This window comes from Anolis sagrei, chromosome 6 (genome assembly GCF_037176765.1).
Source record: "Anolis sagrei isolate rAnoSag1 chromosome 6, rAnoSag1.mat, whole genome shotgun sequence".
In the NCBI taxonomy this organism is placed as follows: domain Eukaryota; kingdom Metazoa; phylum Chordata; class Lepidosauria; order Squamata; family Dactyloidae; genus Anolis; species Anolis sagrei.
This window is the reverse complement of record NC_090026.1, coordinates 13,971,044-13,990,114: the sequence shown is the minus strand read 5'-3', so window position 1 is coordinate 13,990,114 and position 19,071 is coordinate 13,971,044. Positions and strand designations below refer to the sequence as shown.

At 42.7% G+C, this 19,071-nt stretch overlaps 1 pseudogene; it reads left to right on the top strand.

Annotated features, from left to right (window-relative positions):
- Nucleotides 1-234: 234 nt before the first annotated feature.
- Nucleotides 235-18,149, top strand: LOC132779343 (angiogenin-like; annotated as a pseudogene).
- The last annotated feature ends 922 nt before the right edge of the window (nt 18,150-19,071 follow it).

Sequence of the window (19,071 nt, the reverse complement as noted above, 5' to 3'; positions counted from 1 at the left end):
TCTCTTCCAGCCCCACATTTCCCTCCACACTTATGTATGGGCAATATAATGAACAGGGAGGCCTTTCTGGCAGGTAACCCGAATCTTCTTGATTTTTGTCTCCCCCTTGTACTTGCAGGACAGCTTGTTGGAGCCCTTCTGTAGGGTGCAGACTGTGATGGGGAAAAGGGTTTTGCTGGTTTGGTTCCCATCCAGAACTTTCCCTGTGGAATTGCAGATGTCAACCAACTGCTGTTCAACAGCATGGATGAAAGTGTTGCCCTGCTGGCAGTTCAGGTTCCTGCGACTCATCATCAGGTTGCAGTAAGTCTCGTCATTCTGATAGTCAGACTTCGGGTTGTCCAGGTGCCTTTTCAAGAAGTCGCTGTAGGATGTGCCTTCACTTCCTTGGAACAGAGCAGTGGCCACGAGGAAGGCAAGGAGAAGACACACCTTGAAAGACATGACTGAGTCCTTGAATGTTGGATGTGTACCTGAAAAGGCAAAAAATGCGTGGTTGTGGTGAGAACATTTGAGAAACATAGTTTCTAGTATCTATTGACCATGTTATCAGTGGTGGATCTTAGGAGAGAATAAAGCCAGAATTGGAGAAACCATGGAGCTTCCTGGGCATGTTGTGTTAGAAGATTAGAGTTGATCCTAAAAGATCCAGGTTATATGCTATGAAGCCCCTGAGTGAAATCCCCCTCTTGCTCTCACTATGCATGTCTTGCTTCATAGGTTTGATGCAATGATAAAATGGAGAGGAGAAAAAAGAATGGATAAGAATAACTCCAGAACAGAACAGATTCTTCTTAGCCCAGGATCTTCTTTATCAAACTTTCCCAACACATTTTTAATACACTATTTGAATATTCTATCTATTTCTACCACACAACCATAATGGCTATACCAAACCAGAAGAAAAAAGGAAACACTACATGAAAATCTGTCCTCTTTCTAATTGCTCATGATAAATGAGGCACAGAAGGCCATTAGGCAAAGAAGACTCAAAATTAATTTCCCCCTAGAAAGTCCTAGGAAGAACTTCCTAACTGTGAGAGCTGTTCAGCTGTGGAACTCTCTGCCCTAGAGTGTGTTGGAGGCTCCTTCTTTGTAGACTTTTAAACAGATGCTGGATGGCCATCTGTTGGGGGTGCTTTAAATGCAGTTTTCCTGCTCCTTGGCAGGGGCTTAGACCCATGAGATATCTTCCAACTCTAGAATTCTATGATTTCTAGATTGCTGAAGGCAGCCCAGTGGTTCTCAACCTGTGGGTTCCCAGATGTTTTGGTCTTCAACTCCCAGAAATCTTAACAACTGGTAAACTGGCTGGGATTTCTGGGAGTTGTAGGCCAAAACACCTGGGGACCCACAGGTGGAGAACCACTGGCTGAGGCACTTAAAGTTTGCTACTGTTATTCAAAGCAATGATCATTTGCCTTGAGCTGCCAAGCAGAAAATTCCAAATATTTCACTAAACTACAAATCCCACTATTCTGTAGCACTGCTTCTTAGATTAAGGGTTCTGACCCCATATGGGATCCTCTTAGCTCAATATTAGGGTTGTGATAAAACTACCAACAGTAAAAGATTTCTGAAAGCCACCTAGACACTTACACAAATCTGTTACCAACAAAATGCAGTGTTTACAGTGATCACTGAAGAAAATGCATCCACTGTACTTCATAAAGTACACTGGAGCTTCCGGTGGCACAACGGGTTAAACTCTTGTACCAGCAGGACTGCTGACTGATAGGTCAGTGGTTTGAATCCAGGGAGAGTGGGTTGAGCTCCGTCTGTCAGCTCTAGCTCCCTATGCAGGGAGATGAAAGAAGCCTCCCACAGGATGGTAAAACATCAAACATCCAGGTGTTCCCTGGGCAACGTCCTTGAAGACAGACAATTCTCTCACACTTGTAATTTCTCAAAAAAAAAAAGGAGTCATACTTTGAAGATATCATGCGAAAACATAACTCATTAGAAAAGACTAGTTATGCTTGCTAAAATAGAAGGAAGTTTGCAAGACCTGAGCAGGGCTGTTGAGGATAGGATATTTTGGAGGTCTCTAAGTCATGGGGCCACTATAGATTGGGGTCAATAATGACTGTTAAGAACAAGTACCCAAAGCACCACTCATTCCATTCTCATACACCCTACCTCCCTTTTTTAGTAGTTTATTTGGGAACTGGACATGGTCCATGCTTCTCAACTCACCCAACTTTTTGGTTTCCTTCTGGATTCCTTCAAAAAGACTGGCTGCTTCTGCTGTCAGAGCCAAATACCCAGAGAAGGACCTAGTTTCCTTCTTCCAGGGTTCCTATTATATACCACTTGCCTGGGAACAGCGGTGAGCCTGTGGTTGTACAGTATGAAGAACTGTCAGCCTTACTATATCTTCCTCAATTTAGTAACCTTCCATGTGGTAACTTTCTGGTGAGGATGACTGAGCTATATCATGTTAAGGAATGGGCAGCTTTAAAATTAAAAAGGTCTTCACGAAATAATAGTATCTATATAAATAAAAATGTAATGTTCCTTTGTGGGATTAACATAACTCAAAAACCACTGGATGAATTGACACCACATTTGGACACAATACACATATTAGGCCAACGAGTAACCATCACTCATAAAAACACTGGAAAACACAGTGGAAGAGACTTAAAAAGCAAAAAAAAAAAAAAAATTTAAAAATTACAACACATCCTCATAACTACATATATACACAAATATATACACACACATATACACATATGTACATACACAAAACACATATACACAGACTGGGCCACAGCAACACATGGCAGGGGACTGCTAATATCTATATAAACAAAAATGTAATGTTTGTTTGTGGGATTAACATAACTCAAAAAGCACTGGATGAATTGACACCAAATTTGGACACAATGCACATATCAGGTCAATGAGTGACCATCACTCATAAGAACACTGAAAAACGCAGTAGAAGAGACTTAAAAAACCAAAAAAAATATTACAATGCATGCACAAAACCGCACACACATATATATGCAAGCACACATATATACACATATACACAAATACACACACACACACACAAAACACATATACACAGACTGGGCCACAGCAACACGTAATAATAGTAGTAATATAATAACTTTATTTTTATAATCTGCCTCCATCTCCCTAAGGGGACTCTGGGTGGCTTACATGGGGATGGGCCTGATCAACATAGTTAATATAAAACACATTAAAATACATCATCAACAACATAAACAAAATAAAACAACATTATAACAATAATATAAAGGCAGACATCAACCAGCAACCAATAGATCTGCAATAATGATCACTTTCTGGGCACAGGTGGGTGGCTGATGCAAATCAGTTGTAAGGATAGGGTTGATGGCTAAAGTGCCTAAGTCAATTGGCAATAGCAAAGATAGGGGGCAATGTAAGAGCATTATAACTTTAAGTACTGGACAATAGTAAAGTGCAGGATCCTAGCTGGGGCCAAGTTATCAGATGAATTGTCTATATGAATAATTAGCAGTCTCTCTTTCTAGGAATTGTAAACACAAGATCACTAGACTCTGTGTTCTTGAGAGCTGTTAGCGCTAGTAATTATTTTTCATTTGAATTACTAATTATCTTATATGGTTTACATGGTTTGAATCCAGGTTACCTACAAGATCACCTTCTCCTGTACAATCCGCCCCAAACACAGGTCCTCTGGGAGGCAGCTACTCCATCCAGCCAGAACCCAACTGGCCACCCTCACCCAGAGGACCTTTTCATCGATAGCCCCAAGACTATGGAACGACCTGCGGAAACAGCTCTGAGAGCTACATTTGCTGTCAGAATTGAAAACACATCTGAAGATCTACCCAGCCAGCTTTAATCATGAATTTTGTGTTTTAATCTGTGTTCTGTGTATTTTAATATGTATTTTGTAGAAATACCTTTTAATATGTGGATTCTATAAAATGTGAAGAGTAGAGAAATCACACTGGCAACAAAGATCCGCATACTGATTTTGTCATTTGGGGGTCATTTGGGAGTTGTAGTTGCTGGTATTTATAGTTCACCTACAAAGAGCATTCTGAACCCCACCGATGATGGAATTGAACCAAACATTGTGCACAGAACTCCCATGACCAAAAGAAAATACTGGAAGGGTTTGGTGGGCATTGACCTTGAGTTTTGGAGTTGTAGTTCACCTACACCCAGAGAGCACTGTGGACTCAGATAATGATGGATTGGACCAAACTTGGCATAAATACTCAATATGCTCAAATGTGAACACTGGTGGAGTTTTGGGAAAATAGACCTTGAGATTTAGGAGTTGTAGTTGCTGGGATTTATAGTTCATCCACAATCAAAGTACATTCTGAACCCCACTGACGATAGAATTGGGTCAAACTTCTCACACAGAACCCCCATGATGAATAGAAAAGTTATATGGTCATTCTCTGATAGACAGAGCATTTTCTTGGATTAGTTTTTTTTAAGGTACTAGGAGATGTCTCAATTTCTCTGTTCTTTCATCTTGGGCAACCAGGCAAGGCTGCTCTACTTCTTCAATAGTGTTGTAATCCTCACCTGTTGGGCAGCCAAACCACCAACCGACTTCAGTTGAGACAGACCTGTGGAGAGGCCATGTTCCACCATAGATACATTACAACAGCATGAGAGAATGGGAACATGAGACCCATATCTTGCAATAGCACAGCATTCAACTGGATGATTTACAGATGAGAGCAGACAGGCCCTTTCTGCCTTTCTTTCTATTCATTTAGCAAATGAGAATGAAAATCACATTAAAAAGCCTAACAACTTTTTTTAAAAAAATCAGTAAATAAGTCAATTTTAAAATAGGTTAGGTAAAGGTTTTCCCCTGACATTAAGTACAGTTGTGTCCGACTCTGGCGAGGGGTGCTCATCTCCATTTCTAAGCTGAAGAGCTGGTGTTGTCCGTAGACACCTCTGCGGTCATGTGGCCAGCATGACTGCATGTAGCGCCATTACCTTCCCACCGGAGAGGTACCTATTGATCTACTCACATTTGCATGTTTTTGAACTGCTAGATTGGCAAAAGTTGGGTTAAAAGCAGGAGTTCACACCGTCCCCGGATTCAAACCTTTGACTTTTTGGTCAGCAAGTCCAGCAGCTCAGTAGTTTAACCCACTCCGCCACTGGGAGCTCCAATTGTAAAATATCCCTATACCTGGCACACAGAACTCCCCTGAGCAACAGAAAGTATTAGAAGGGTCTGGTGGGCATTGACCTTGAGTTTGGAGTTGTACTTCACATACATCCAGAGAGCACTGTGGACTCAATAAATGATGGATCTGGACCAAACTTGGCATGAATATACAATAAGCCTAAATGTGAACACTGGTGGGGTTTGGGGAAAAAGGACTTTGACATTTGGAAGTTGTAGTTGCTGGGATTTATAGTTAACCAACAATCAAAGAGCACTCTGAACCCAGCTCACAATGGATCTGCACCAAACTTGGCAGATTACCTACATGGCCAACATTGAATACTGGTGGGTTGAGTGGGGGGGGGGGGCTGTTTTTGAATTCTGATAGTTGTAGTTCAACACCAAAAAAGAAGAGAAAAACAGGCAGAGAGATCTTCAGCCTTCTCTTCCAAAAGATTTCTAAGACCATCAGAAATATGTATTTTCTGCTGGTCTTTGGTGACCCCTCTGAAATCCCCCTAATGACCCCCCCAGGGGTCCCGACCCTCAGGTTGAGAAACACTGTCCTAGACAAATCACTGGGTTAAGATGGATAAAATCTTATTTGAACTAGTTAAACCAGAGTTTGAAAGCCTATTGTGTTTAGGGAATGATCATCTATTCGAAAAAAATGTACAAATTGTTGTTAAAATATGTAATGAAGGAAGAACAAATGAAAGGCTATATGATTAGATCGGCTTGAAATGTAACAACAAATGCAATTGGAACAATGTGAGAGGGTAGGGACAAGAAGTTTGAAGAGAAATGATTTGAAAGGAAAACAATATAAGACCATATACAGATGGGTTGTTGTAGGTTTTTCGGCCATATTCTAGAAGCATTCCCTCCTGACGTTTCGCCTGCATCTGTGGCAGGCATCCTCGGAGGTTGTGAGTACACAGATAGTTCTTGACTAGAGAGAGGCTTTCTAAGTTGTACCAAGGCAGCTCTAGTAAATGTTGGAAATGTAAGGAAAATGTTGGAACATTTGACTATATGTGATGGTCCTGCAAAGAGAACCAGAAATATTGGACTGAAATATGATGTTGGAAGAAACTGTTACATTTATTTATTATTCATTTATTTCGTGTACTTCTACCCCGCTCTTCTCAACACCCGAGGGGGGACTCAGGGCGGCTTACAAAAAGGCACAATTTGATGCCTACACAGTAATACAGATAAGATATAGACAGCAATTAAAAACAGTTATAACAGTTAAAAACAATCAATATATATCACAATCAATTAAAACAGTCTTATGCTCAACATTCGCAACTCAGAGTCCATAGCTTCATTCCACATTTTCCATTCCTATCAATCGTCATTGTCCTTTATTTATCTGCCAGATTGCCCAAACGCCTGGTCCCAAATCCATGTTTTTAATTTCCTTCTAAAGGAAAGGAGGGATGACGATGATCTAATTTCCGCGGGGAGTGAATTCCATAGGTGAGGGGACACCACCGAGAAGGCCCTGCTCCTCATCCCCGCCAATCTCACTTGTGATAAAGGCAGGGCCGAGAGCAGGGCCTTCCCGGAAGATCTTAAACTCCAAGGTGGGATGTAGAGGGAGATGCGTTCGGACAGATACACTGGGCCGGAACCGTATAGGGTTTTGTAGGTCAAAACCAGCACTTTGAATTGTGCTCGGAACTGGATCGGCAACCAGTGGAGCTGACATAGCAGAGGGGTAGTATGCTCCCTGTATGACGCTCCGGTGAGTAATCTGGCTCCCTCCCGCTGGACTAATTGAAGTTTCCGAACAATCTTCAAAGGCAACTCCACGTAGAGTGCGTTGCAGTAATCTATCCGGGATGTAACAAGAACGTGGACCACCGTGGCCAGATCCGACTTTCCAAGGTACGGGCACATGATGAATACAGAGTTTCATTTGTTAGGAATTCTGGGCAATCAACTAGGAAGAAAACATGGAATGTGACTACAATATAAAATAACTGCAGTCAGAATTATCTGTGCACAGAGATGGAAGGAACTAATAATCCCAGCACTAGGTGAATGACTGACGGCCTGTGAATTAGCTGAGATGGACAAACTGACTGTGCGGATTAAGGACACCCTCATGAGCAGCTGTGAACAGATAAGGAAGTCAATACTTTTATCCATGGTTCAACCCGCCTATCATGCAAATACAAACTAGGTTTGTAACTAGGTTCTATACTGCCCTGTATTCCAGGATCTGATCCCAGATTATCTTTTTTGAAGTGGATTATATGAGGCCCCTTCTACAGTGTCCTTACAGCCCAGGATCCGATCCCAGATTATCTGCTTTGAACTGAGTCTACACTGCCAGATAATCTGGGCTCAAATCCTGGCATACAGGGCAGTGTAGATCCAGCCTAAGTAGAAACAGCTGGACTTTGAGAGAAAAGGTTATAAAAGTAATGATACTGCTAAGATGCTAGCACCATCTAGTGATCTTGTCATGATGCATCAGCTTAGTTGTAACTTTGATGGACTGTGCTTGTATTAAAACAGACTGGAGAGACTGAAGTTTGTTGGTTGTCCTCATTACTTGTATTGCTTAGGGGTGAAGTGAACCTAGTTTTGAAAAAGTAATTTACCAATAATAGGAATGGTGACAGTGGCAACATGAACACAACATATCCATTTTCCTTATGCTAATGGTCACAGGGAAATTGTGATGTTATCACTATCGAGTCTGGACAGTGGACCAGGCTAAATCAGACCCAACACTGCTATCCACTGTCCCAAGGCCACGAGATTCTCCAGTTTCCCACAAACCCTGGAGTGCCACCCAGCTTTACCCAAAGATTGCTTTTTATTGTTTACTAGCCGTCCCCTGCCACGCGTTGCTGTAGTCCACATGGGGTTCTGTGTGGGAGGTTTGGCCCAATTCTATCGTTGGTGGGGTTCAGAATGCTCTGTGATTGTAGGTGAACTATAAATCCCAACAACTACAGCTCCCAAATGTCAAGATTCTATTTTCCCCAAATTCCACCAGTGTTCACATTTGGGCAAATTGAGTATTTGTGTAGAGTTTGGTCCAGGTCCATCATTGTTTGAGTCCACAGTGGTCTCTGGATGTAGGCGAACTACAACTTCAAAACCAAAGGACACCCTTCCAGTATTTTCTGTTGGTCATGGAAGAACTGTGTGTCAAGTTTGGCTCAATTCCATTGTTGGTGGGGTTCAGAATGCTCTTTGATTGTAGCTGAACTATAAATCCCAGCAACTACAACTCCCAAATGACAAAATCATTTTTTTGAGTGAAGAACATACATTGGGTTGTTAGGTGTCTTGTGTTCAAATTTGGTGTCAATTCGTCCAGTGGTTTTTGAGTTCTGTTAATCCCACAAACGAACATTACATTTTTATTTATATAGATGACTCTTCGTAGATAGAAGTTCTTTTCATGGGTGCCAAATGGAAAAGTAGGTTTATATCCATGAATGTTCATTTAAAAATAAAAACCAGTTACTGTAGTTTTAAGGGCGTTTTCTCCCTTCTTTCCTCATTTTTGTGCATAAAATATTTCATACAGAAATATTTTTTCTTTGTAAAGCAGTAGTTCTCAACATTTTTTTTTTATCAGGGTCCACTTGACCAGGGACCACTCTCCAACATTAGTATCAAAAGGTGTGGGGTGGTAAGCTCTGTGGAAAGGAGGGGAAATAAAATAAAATAAAATAAAAAGGAAGGAGGTTCTTGGACCGGATTTTTGTTCTCATGGCCCACTGCAGGACCACAGCCCACTGGTTAAGAACCACTAGTGTAGAGAACAAGTCCTGAACTGGGAATAGTCTCATTACTCCAGAATTCACATCAGGATTTCTTAATGCCAACCCGAGTCTTTTTGGGAGATGGTGGTGGGATATAGATAAAGCTAAGAGAGAGAAGAATATGCTTTACTACATACAGAGGACACAATGGCAAAAGAGTACAAAGAAAAATGAAGAAGCAGGTCATTAATAGTCAAGTTTATTGTTTTACAGAAACTGACTTGAAAACTGTGTAGTGGCTTAGACAGACATATCCTTGCAAGAAACAATCACTACTGTTGTTTTAATATTAATTTAGCAGCTGCATTCTGCAATGTGCTACATAGACATAAATCAGGTGGGAAACATAAGCCACTGAAGTTACATTTCGAGCTTTAGAAAGTGATGGGAAGGTGGGATCACATCATCAGCCCCGTCTCTTCCAGCCCTACATTTCTTTCTAGACATGAGCAATATATTGGACAGGCAGGCCCTTCTGGCAGGTAACCTGGATCTTCCTGATTTTAATCTCCCCCTTGTAACTACAGGGCTGCTCTCTAGGGCCCTTCTTCAGGGTGCAGACTGTGATGGGGAAGAGGGTTTTGCTGGTCTGCTTCCCATTCAGGACTTCCCCCCTGCAAGTGCAGATGGAAATCAGGTGTTGTTCAATGGTATGGATGAAGGTGTTGCCCTGCTGGCAATTCAGGTTACGGCGACGCATCATCTGGTTACAGTAAGTCTCATCGTTCCGGTAGTCAGACTTAGGGTTGTCCAGGTATCTTTTCAGGAAGTCGCTATAGGGTGTGCCTTTGCTCCCTGGGAATAGAGTGGTGGCCATGAGGAAGGCAAGGAGAAGACACACCTTGAGGGACATAACTGGAGCCTTGGGTGCTGGGTGCATAACTGAAAAGGCAATAAACACGAGGTTGTAGTGAGAAAATTTGGGAACTTAGGTTCTAGAACAGTTATGGGCAAACCCAGGCCAAGGGCCCAATATGACCCCTTGGGCTCTTTTCTCAGGCCCTCCTCTCTCTTTATCCTTCCTTCTCTCTTTCCTTCCTTCCTCCTTCCCTCTCTCCCTTCCTTCCCTCTCTCTTTCTCCCTTCCTCCTCCCTTCCCTTCCTTCTTTCACTCCCTCCTTCCATCTCTCTTTCTCCTTCCCTCCCTCCATTCCCTTCCTTCCTTCCTCCCTACTCTGCTCGCTTATTTTTTTCTCTTTTCTTTCTCCTTCCCTCTCTCCCTTCTTTACCTTTCTCTTTCTCCCTTCCTCCTTCTTTCCCTTCCACCCTTTCAGCCTTCATTCTTTCTCTCCCTCCTTCCATCTCTCTTTCTCCTTCCTTCTCTTTTGTCCTTCCTTGTCCCTTTCCTCTCTCCCCTCCCTTCCTTCCGTTCCACCCTTCCTTCCACCCTTCTTTCCTTCCTTCCTTCCTTCCTTCCTTCCTTCCTTCCTTCCTTCCTTCCTCCTTTCCCTGCTTTCTTCCTTCTCTCTTTCCTTCCTCCTTCCCTCTCTTCTTTACCTCTCTCTTTCTCCCTTCCCCCTTCCTTCCCTTCCACCCTTTCATCCTTCCTTCTTTCCCTTCCATCTCTTTCTCCTTCCTCCCTTCCTCCTTTGCTTCCTTCCTTCTCTCTTTTTTCCTCCTTCCCTCTCTCCCTTCTTTACCTCTCTCTTTCTCCCTTCCTCCTTTTTTCCCTTCCACCCTTTCACCCTTCATTCTTTCCCTCCCTCCTTCCATCTCTCTTTCTCCTTCCTTCTCTTTTGTCCTTCTTTCCTTGTCCCTTTCCTCCCTCCCCTCCCTCCATTCCCCTCCACCCTTCCTTCCTTCCTTCCTTCCTTCCTTCCTCCCTCCTTTCCTTGTTTTCTTCCTTCTCTCTTTCCTTCCTCCTTCCCCCTCTCTCTTCTTTGCCTCTCTCTTTCTCCCTTCCCCCTTCCTTCCCTTCCACTCTTTCATCCTTCCTTTCCCTTCCCTCTCTCTTTCTCCTTTCTTCCTTCCCTCCTTCCTTCCTTCCTTCCTTCCTTCCTTCCTTCCTTCCTTCCTTCCCTTTTGTCCTTCTTTCTTTCCTCCCTCCCACTTTCCCAACAGCTGTTTTTTAATATTTGGGGCATCTCCCAATTTTTAGGGATTTTTCTCTTTCTATAAATAAAATCTCCATATAAACATTCCCTCTTTCCCTTTCTCTCGATCTGCAGAGGAGCCATGAGCTTAAAGGCAGGGCTTAAGATACCACAGATTCTGAGACGTTTTCCTCTGGATATGCAGAAAAGACCTATAGCCTGGTGACATCACTGTTTTCTTGGGCTCTGATTGACCCAAACACCTCCTCCTCCTCTGACACATGCAGAAGAACTCCCTGGGCCACGTGAGGAAAGCCATTCGGCCCAAAAACCAAACAAAGAAATGGAAACTGTGCAACTCTCTCTTTCATTTTGCTTTTTATTTCATCCGAAAATGGGTCTTTCATTTCGTGCCTTCCAAGCGGACAGTACGAAACGAATACCCAAATGAAACAAATGAAACAAGTACTGCGCACTAGTCTACTAAATATCCAAAAGCCTAACCCATTCCCATATCCCCTACTTTCCTTTTGGGGTAGCTTATATGGAAACGGGACACAGTCCATCATTCTCAACTCACCCAAAATTTTGGCTTAGAAGATGTCCTTTCCTTTTGGCTCACTTCAAGAAGACTGGCTTCTTCTACTGACAGATCTGAAGACCAGAGATGGACCACATTTCCTTCTTCCAGGGTTCCCCTTATATACTACTTGCCTGGGAACAGTGGTGAGTTTGTGGTTCTATAAAGAGCTTCCAGACTTCCCGAGTCTTCCTCAATTTAGTAACCCTCCATGTTGTAACATTCTGGTGGGGGTTGTTGATCTATATCATGCTAGTAGGTGGGCAATTTTAAAACAAACAAAAAAAACCATTTGTAGAAATGAATGAAGTTTTCAGCCTCTCCTTTTAGTGGTTGCAAGAAAGACCACCAGGCCATTTTTTTGGAGAAATATTAGCTGTCATTAGAACAATTTTACCTCTGCTTTCTCCCATGATGTGTCTACATTGTATAATTATTGAAGTTTGACACCACTTCAACTGTTACGCTGCAGTGCTATAAAATCCTGGAATTTATAGTTTGATGAGACAATCGTACTCTTTGGCAGAGAAGGCTGAAAACATTGTAAAACCACATCTTCATTCCTTTGACTATTCAAAACATTTGATTCATGCTTTCCCTGGCAATCTGTAGGTCCTCCAGCACAACTCTACAGTTGACTTCCACTGGAAATTGACCATATAATCACATTGGAGATGTTTAGTGAGATCACTTCTCTAGGTATATGTAGGTCCTCCAACATAATTCCATGGTTGACATTCAGTGGAAGTGTTCCATAGAGTCACACTGGAAGACCTAAAGATTCGTATAGAATTTTTATATGTTATTGATGTCCAAATCTGTCAGTCCTTCCCACCTGTTACCAAGGAGGCTGTCCAGACCTTGAATCAGTGCTTGGCAACTGTGTTGGTCTGCATGAGAGCTAACAAATTGAAATGGAATCCAGACAAGACAGAGATCCTACTGGTCAGTCAAAAGGCCAAACAGGGCATAGGGTTACAACCTGTGATGAATGGGATTACACTCCCCCTGAAGATGCAGGTTCGCAGCTTGGGAGTGATCCTGGACTCATTGCTGAGCCTGGAACCCCAAGTGTCAGCGGTGGCCGGGAGAGCTTTTGCACAATTAAAACTTGAGCACCAGCTGTGCCTGTATCTTGGGAAGCCAGGTCTGGCCACGGTAGTCCACACTTTGGTTACATCCTAAATAGATTACTGCAACATGTTCTACATGGGGCTGCCTTTGAAGACTGCTCGGAAACTTCAACTAGTCCAACGGGCGACAGCTAGACTACTCAGAGAGCGTACCACCCCTCTGTTATGTCAGCTTCACTGGCTGCCGGTCCAATTCCGAGCACAATCCAAAGTGCTGGTTTTGACCTACAAAGCCCTATACAGCTCCGGCCCAGCTTACCTGTCCAAACTTAATGTCCCTCTACGTTCCATCTAGAAATTTAAGATCTTCTGCGGAGGCCCTGCTCTCGGCCCCACCTTTGGCACAAATATGCTTGGTGGGGACAAGGGACAGAGCCTTCTTGGTGGTGACCCCCCACTTGTAGAACTCCCTCCCCAGTGAAATCAGGTCAGCAGCATCCCTCTTCACCTTCAGGAGAAAATTAAAAACGTGGTTATGGACCAGGCCTTCGGGTAGCTTGCAGATAACTCACAATGTCAATGATGATAATGTAATGGAAAATGGACTATGGATAAGGTTTCTGATTGTGTTGTGTTGGCTGAATTCATTTTTAGACAAGGCTAGACAGGCAGTATTATTGTATTGTATATCATTGTACTTTTTATTTTAAACTAATTTTGTAATCAATTTACTGTGTTTTATATGTATTACTGTATATATTGTTTATATGTAATGCCATCGAATTGGGCCAGATGTAAGCTGCCCTGAGGGCCGCCCCCCCCCCCGGGGGGGGGGGAGGTTGAGAAGGGCGGGGTACAAATGTTTGAAATGAATAAATTCATGTTAAAATTGCTTTTCTTTAAAAAAATCATGTTCTTTCTACATTCGTAGAAGGAATATGCCTCTAACTCCATTTGAACCAAAAAGATCAATGGAGAAAACAGATGTTTCTGGCAGAAGATGTGGAAAATAATCAAGGTTTCAGAATGCTGCTTCGGAGAGCAGAGTACATTCTGGAATTTATTTTGATGTGTAAAGGAACGAGTTAGGAATGGAGGGATAGTTGTTTTTAATTATATTTCGTTACTAGCCGTCCCCTGCCACGCGTTGCTGTGGCCCACTCTGGTGGTCATGGGGATTCTGTGTGGGAGGTTTGGCCCACTTCTATTGTTGGTGGAGTTCAGAATGCTCTTTGATTGCAGGTGAACTATAAATCCCAGCAACTACAACTCCCAAATGTCAAGATTCTATTTTCCCCAAACTCCACCAGTGTTCACATTTGGGCATATTGAGTATTCATACCAAGTTTGGTCCAGATCCATCATGCAGTGCTCTCTGGATGTAGGTGAACGACAACTCTAAAACCAAAGGACACTGCCCACCAAACCCTTCCAGTATTTTCCGTTGGTCATGGGAGAACTGTGTGCCAAGTTTGGTTCAATTCCATCGTTGGTAGGGTTCAGAATTCTCTTTAATTGTAGGTGAACTATAAATCCCAGCAGCTACAACTCCCAAATGACAAAATCAATTTTTTTGAGCGAAGGACATACATTGGGTTGTTAGGTGTCTTGTGTCCAAATTTGGTGTCAATTCCCTCAGTGGTTTTTGAGTTCTGTTAATATCACAAACGAACATTACATTTTTATTTATATAGATTGCTGTTGGCTAAAACTTGAAACTGAGAAGAGTTACTTATAGGAGCTGCTTCTTTCAAAATACTCCAACCAAGAAAAAATAACAATTTTTCAACCTAGACTGGAGATTCTGAAGGCGCAGTTGTCCAAAGATAACTTGTGTGATGTTTCCAAAACAAAAACCCAGCCTACTTTCTACAAGGGAATGGGAAATGCAGCTTTAGAGGAAAACTATGTGGGACGATCCAGGGACTTCTGCCCAGTGAGCCATGATGAAACCTTTTACTGACTTTCCATTGGTTCAAACGCCAAACAGAACTATCAGTTTGCAACGTGATCGGCTGAGATCCTGAGCAAAAGTTTGTCCTCTCTGGAAAAGGTGGGTTTCCATTTCCCTTCCTTTTCTCTTTTGCTTTATTTCTGCTGCTTGTTCTTCAACTATAGAAGGAGAGCCACTTCTTCCCCCTTTGACAATTTAATGTACAATCTTTCTTGGATTGCTTTCTCATGCCACACCCAACTGTTTCGTTCATTGCTAAATGGTGAAAAAGCAGAACAGATATTTGATGTGGCCTAAGACCACCACAAAGAGTTTGGACAGAGCACTCACTGTAAGACCTCTATCCATAAAGGTGTTTTGTGCAATTTTCTTCGGTATTGTTTTCTCTTACACAGTGCTATTTGGTTTCCAGACATTACATAATAGGAATGAAAACACTGCTTTTGTGGTCTGGGCCCACAATGTTCTTTGGTTCCATATTTCTGCCAATTAGTTTCGTTTGAGCCAAGAATGGGGCCAATGGGTAAATAGCTAGCATGGTTTGGCTCCTAGTATTGCTCCTGGACTTTCTGACTGTAGATTTGGTTAGTTGTGGGGATTTTGCATGTGAAGTATTTCTTCTAAGCATTTGCAACAACAAATATTTGGTGAATATTTGCATGAAAGGAATGAAAACAGATTTGTCTAGTGTGTTGTCGAAGGCTTTCATGGCTGAAATCACTGGGTTGCTATGAGTTTTCCGGGCTGTATGGCCATGTTCCAGAAGCATTCTTTCCTGATGTTTTGTCCACATCTATGGCAGGCATCCTCAGATGTTGAGGGGTCTGTTGGAAACTAAGTAAGTGAGGTTTATATATTTGTGGAATGTCCAGGCTATGGGAAAAAACTATTGTCTGCTAGAGGTATGTATGAATGTTGCAATTTGATTAGCATTTAATGCCCTGCAGTTTCAAGATCTGTCTGGTTTCTGCCCGAGGGAATCCTTTGTTGGTATGTGTTAGCTGACCCTGATGCTTTCTTGTCTGGAATTCCCCCTCAACCTCTGAGGATTCCTGCCATAGATGTGGGCGAAACGTCAGGAGAGAATACTTCTGGAACATGCCCATATAGTCTGGAAAACTCACAGCAACCCAGATTAGTCTAATTTTGAAGGAGTTTTAAAAGTCAGTTATGATCCTAGTTGTAGTATGTGCACGCACATCAAAGCTAACAAGGATTCCAAGATTGAATGGGGTTAGGGGACCCCTGATTATAGTGTTAGTTATTTAATTCTTCCCACTTGCATCCTTTGCCCAACCTACAGCACCTTCTCTGGAGTACCTATAGCCAGGGGCGGCTCAAGCCATTACGCAAAGTAAGCATTCGCAGTATACTTGATTTTGCCCAGGGGCGCTCTTGAGGCGATCTTGGGGGGAAATAGACCTTGACATATGCGAGTTGTAGTTACTGGGATGTATAGTTCACCTACAATCAAAGAACATTCTTAACTCCACCAATGATGGAATTGAACCAAATATGGCACACAGAACTCCCACGACGAACAGAAAATATATATCAGTGATTGGTTGGGGGGGGGGGGTGCCAAAATACTGTTTGCTTACTGTCGAAAATTACCTAGGGCCACCTCTGCCTATAGCTACACCATGGAAGCAGATATAATAGATACTTATATGGTTTCTCTATGCTTCTCCTTAACATAGTAGGTCTGATAACATCTCAGGAAAATGGATATTGTGTGTAGTGAATGGGTTGGGGGGTTGGGCAGCAATTTGAGATCCTTATGTATTGTCGAAGGCTTTCATGGCTGGAATCACTAAGTTCTTGTGGGTTTTTTTGGGCTATGTGGCCATGTTCTAGAGGCATTTCTCCTGACGTTTCGCCTGCATCTATGGCAAGCATCCTCAGAGGTGAGGACCTCACGTCTGAGGATGCTTGCCATAGATGCAGGCGAAACGGCAGGAGAAATGTCTCTAGAACATGGCCACATAGCCCGAAAAACCCCACAAGAACTTAATTTGAGATCCTTATGTTCCTTCCTTCCTTCCTTCTCTACCCCGTCCTTCCTTCCCCACCCTTTTTCATTCTCCCCTTTCTTCCTTCTCTATCTATTCCTGGACTGCAAGTCCCAATAGTCCTCCTGATCAATCAATCTACTTATCTATCTATCTACTTATCTATCTATCTCTATCTAATCTATCTATCTTATCTATCTGGAGGATTGCTGGAAGTTGCAGTCCAGAAATAGGAAATTGGAAATATGGAGGGATTGAGATGATCTAAAAAAGCCCAAGGAGAAGCCAGCTTGCAGCTTGGAAGCAGTGCATTTGGATCATCCTCCTCTCCTAAAGGGTCTGGTCTAGGGGGTGCTGAGAGCTGTCATTTCTGTGCATGCGTTGTATCATCATTTAGCTTTTTTGGCTTTTAAGTCTCTTCTGCTGTGTTTTTCAGTGTTTTAATGAGTGATGGTCACCCATTGGCCTGAGAGGTGTCTCGTGTCCAAATTTGGTGTCAAATCGTCCAGTGGTTTTTGAGTTATGTTAATACCACAAATGAACATTACATTTTTATTTATATAGATAAAACTATAGGAAGACCACACAACAATTTTGCTATAGTACATTTGCTCTGATGGAGATGGAGGTTTATTAAGGATGTAGGTAGATGCCAAGTAACCACACTGCTTCCTTGTGGCTAAAGGGGCATTGATGCACTGTTTTCCTTGTAGGTGTTGGACAGAATGAAATCTGAAGTCTTCTGCTATCTTCTCCTCATCCTGCTTGTGGCTGAGTTGCTGCCTGGTTCACTGTCTGGAAACAACCCTCGCTATGAGAAGTTTCTGAATCAACACCGCGATGATCCGAGGAGCAGTTTCCATGGCCGCTACTGCAACACCCTCATGGGCAGCTGAGGCCTGACCAAGCCTGAATGCAAGGAAGTCAACACCTTTATCCATGGCTCCAAAAGGCAGATTCGTGCAGTGTGTGCTGAAGGTGGAGTGACCTTAGGAGATCTGCGGCGTAGCCGGAGGCCCTTCCGGGTCACCACTTGCACCCTCCGGGGAGGTTCGACTCACCCACCTTGCGAGTACAAAGAGAACACCTCTCCTCGGTACATCATCATTGGCTGTGAAGAAGGCTGGCCTGTTCACTATGACGAAAGCCAGATTGTGACCACAGCATGACCAAGCAAAGAGACCAAGCAGTGAAATGTCTGGACCGCATTGCTCTTCCTCTTCACATCTAGTCCACTTATATTCCAATGAAAATATAGCCTAAGTAGACATTTACAGTCAGCCCCCTGTACCTACTGATTCTCAAACAATCATCTACAGCAGTGTTTCTCAACCTGGGCGTCAGGAGGGTATGAGGGGGTGTCAGAGGGATCACCAAAGACCATCAGAAAACACGGTATTTTCCGTTGGCCATGGGGGTTTCATGTGGGAAGTTTGGCCCAATTCTATCGTTGGTGGGGTTCAGAATTCTCTTTGATTGTAAGTAAACTATACATCCACAGTGCTCTCTGGATGTAGGTGAACTACAACTCCAAAACGCATGTCAGGAGCAACTTGATAAACTGCAAGTAGCTTCTGATGTGAGATAATTGGCTGTCTGCAAGGACGTTGCCCAGGGAATGCCCAGATGTTTTACCATTCTGTGGGAGGCTTCTTTCATGTCTCCACATGAGGAGCTGGAGCTAACAGACAGGAGCTCATCCCGATCTCTGGATTCAAACCACCAATCTTTCAGTCAGCACTCCTGCCGGCACAAGGGTTTAACCCATTGTGTCACTGGGGGCTCCTGCCTCCCCAAATTAAAGTATAGATTATAAACTCATTGGAACAGTGTCTTATTTTTAATGCAGCTTGCTCCATAAAGCAGGCAAGAAATCAGTCAGCAAAGGAGGAAAAAAGAAAGATCATATTACTGATGAATTGATTTAATAATTTCAAAAACACATAGCTGTCTCCCATTTCTGGTACCTGAACAGAATAGTTGCGGACATCTTAGACATCAATAATTTGTAGAGTTACCATAAGTCAAAGTCAACTTGACAGCAAGTAACAACAAAATCTAAATTGATTCGGTGACCCCAGATGGATATATTTCTATTATTACTACTATTAAATAAAACAACAAAAGTTTTCGATTTCTATCTTCCTTGATGCATTCTATTGTGAGTGAGGGAGGGATTTTTTTTTATCAAGCAAGTCCCTGCATTTTAGGTTCTGTTGTGCTTATAGTACCATTTAATGCAACTTTATACATCAACCAATTAAAGGCTCTTAAAAATGCATTTCCTGATATTTTATTATTTAACATGTTTTTAAGTAAAGGTAAAGGTTTCCCCCTAACATTAAGTCTACTCGTGTCCGACTCTGGGGGTTGGTGCTCATCTCCATTTCTAAGCCTAAGTGGTGGTGTTGTCCGTAGACACCTCCAAGGTCATGTGGCCAGCATGACTGCAAGGA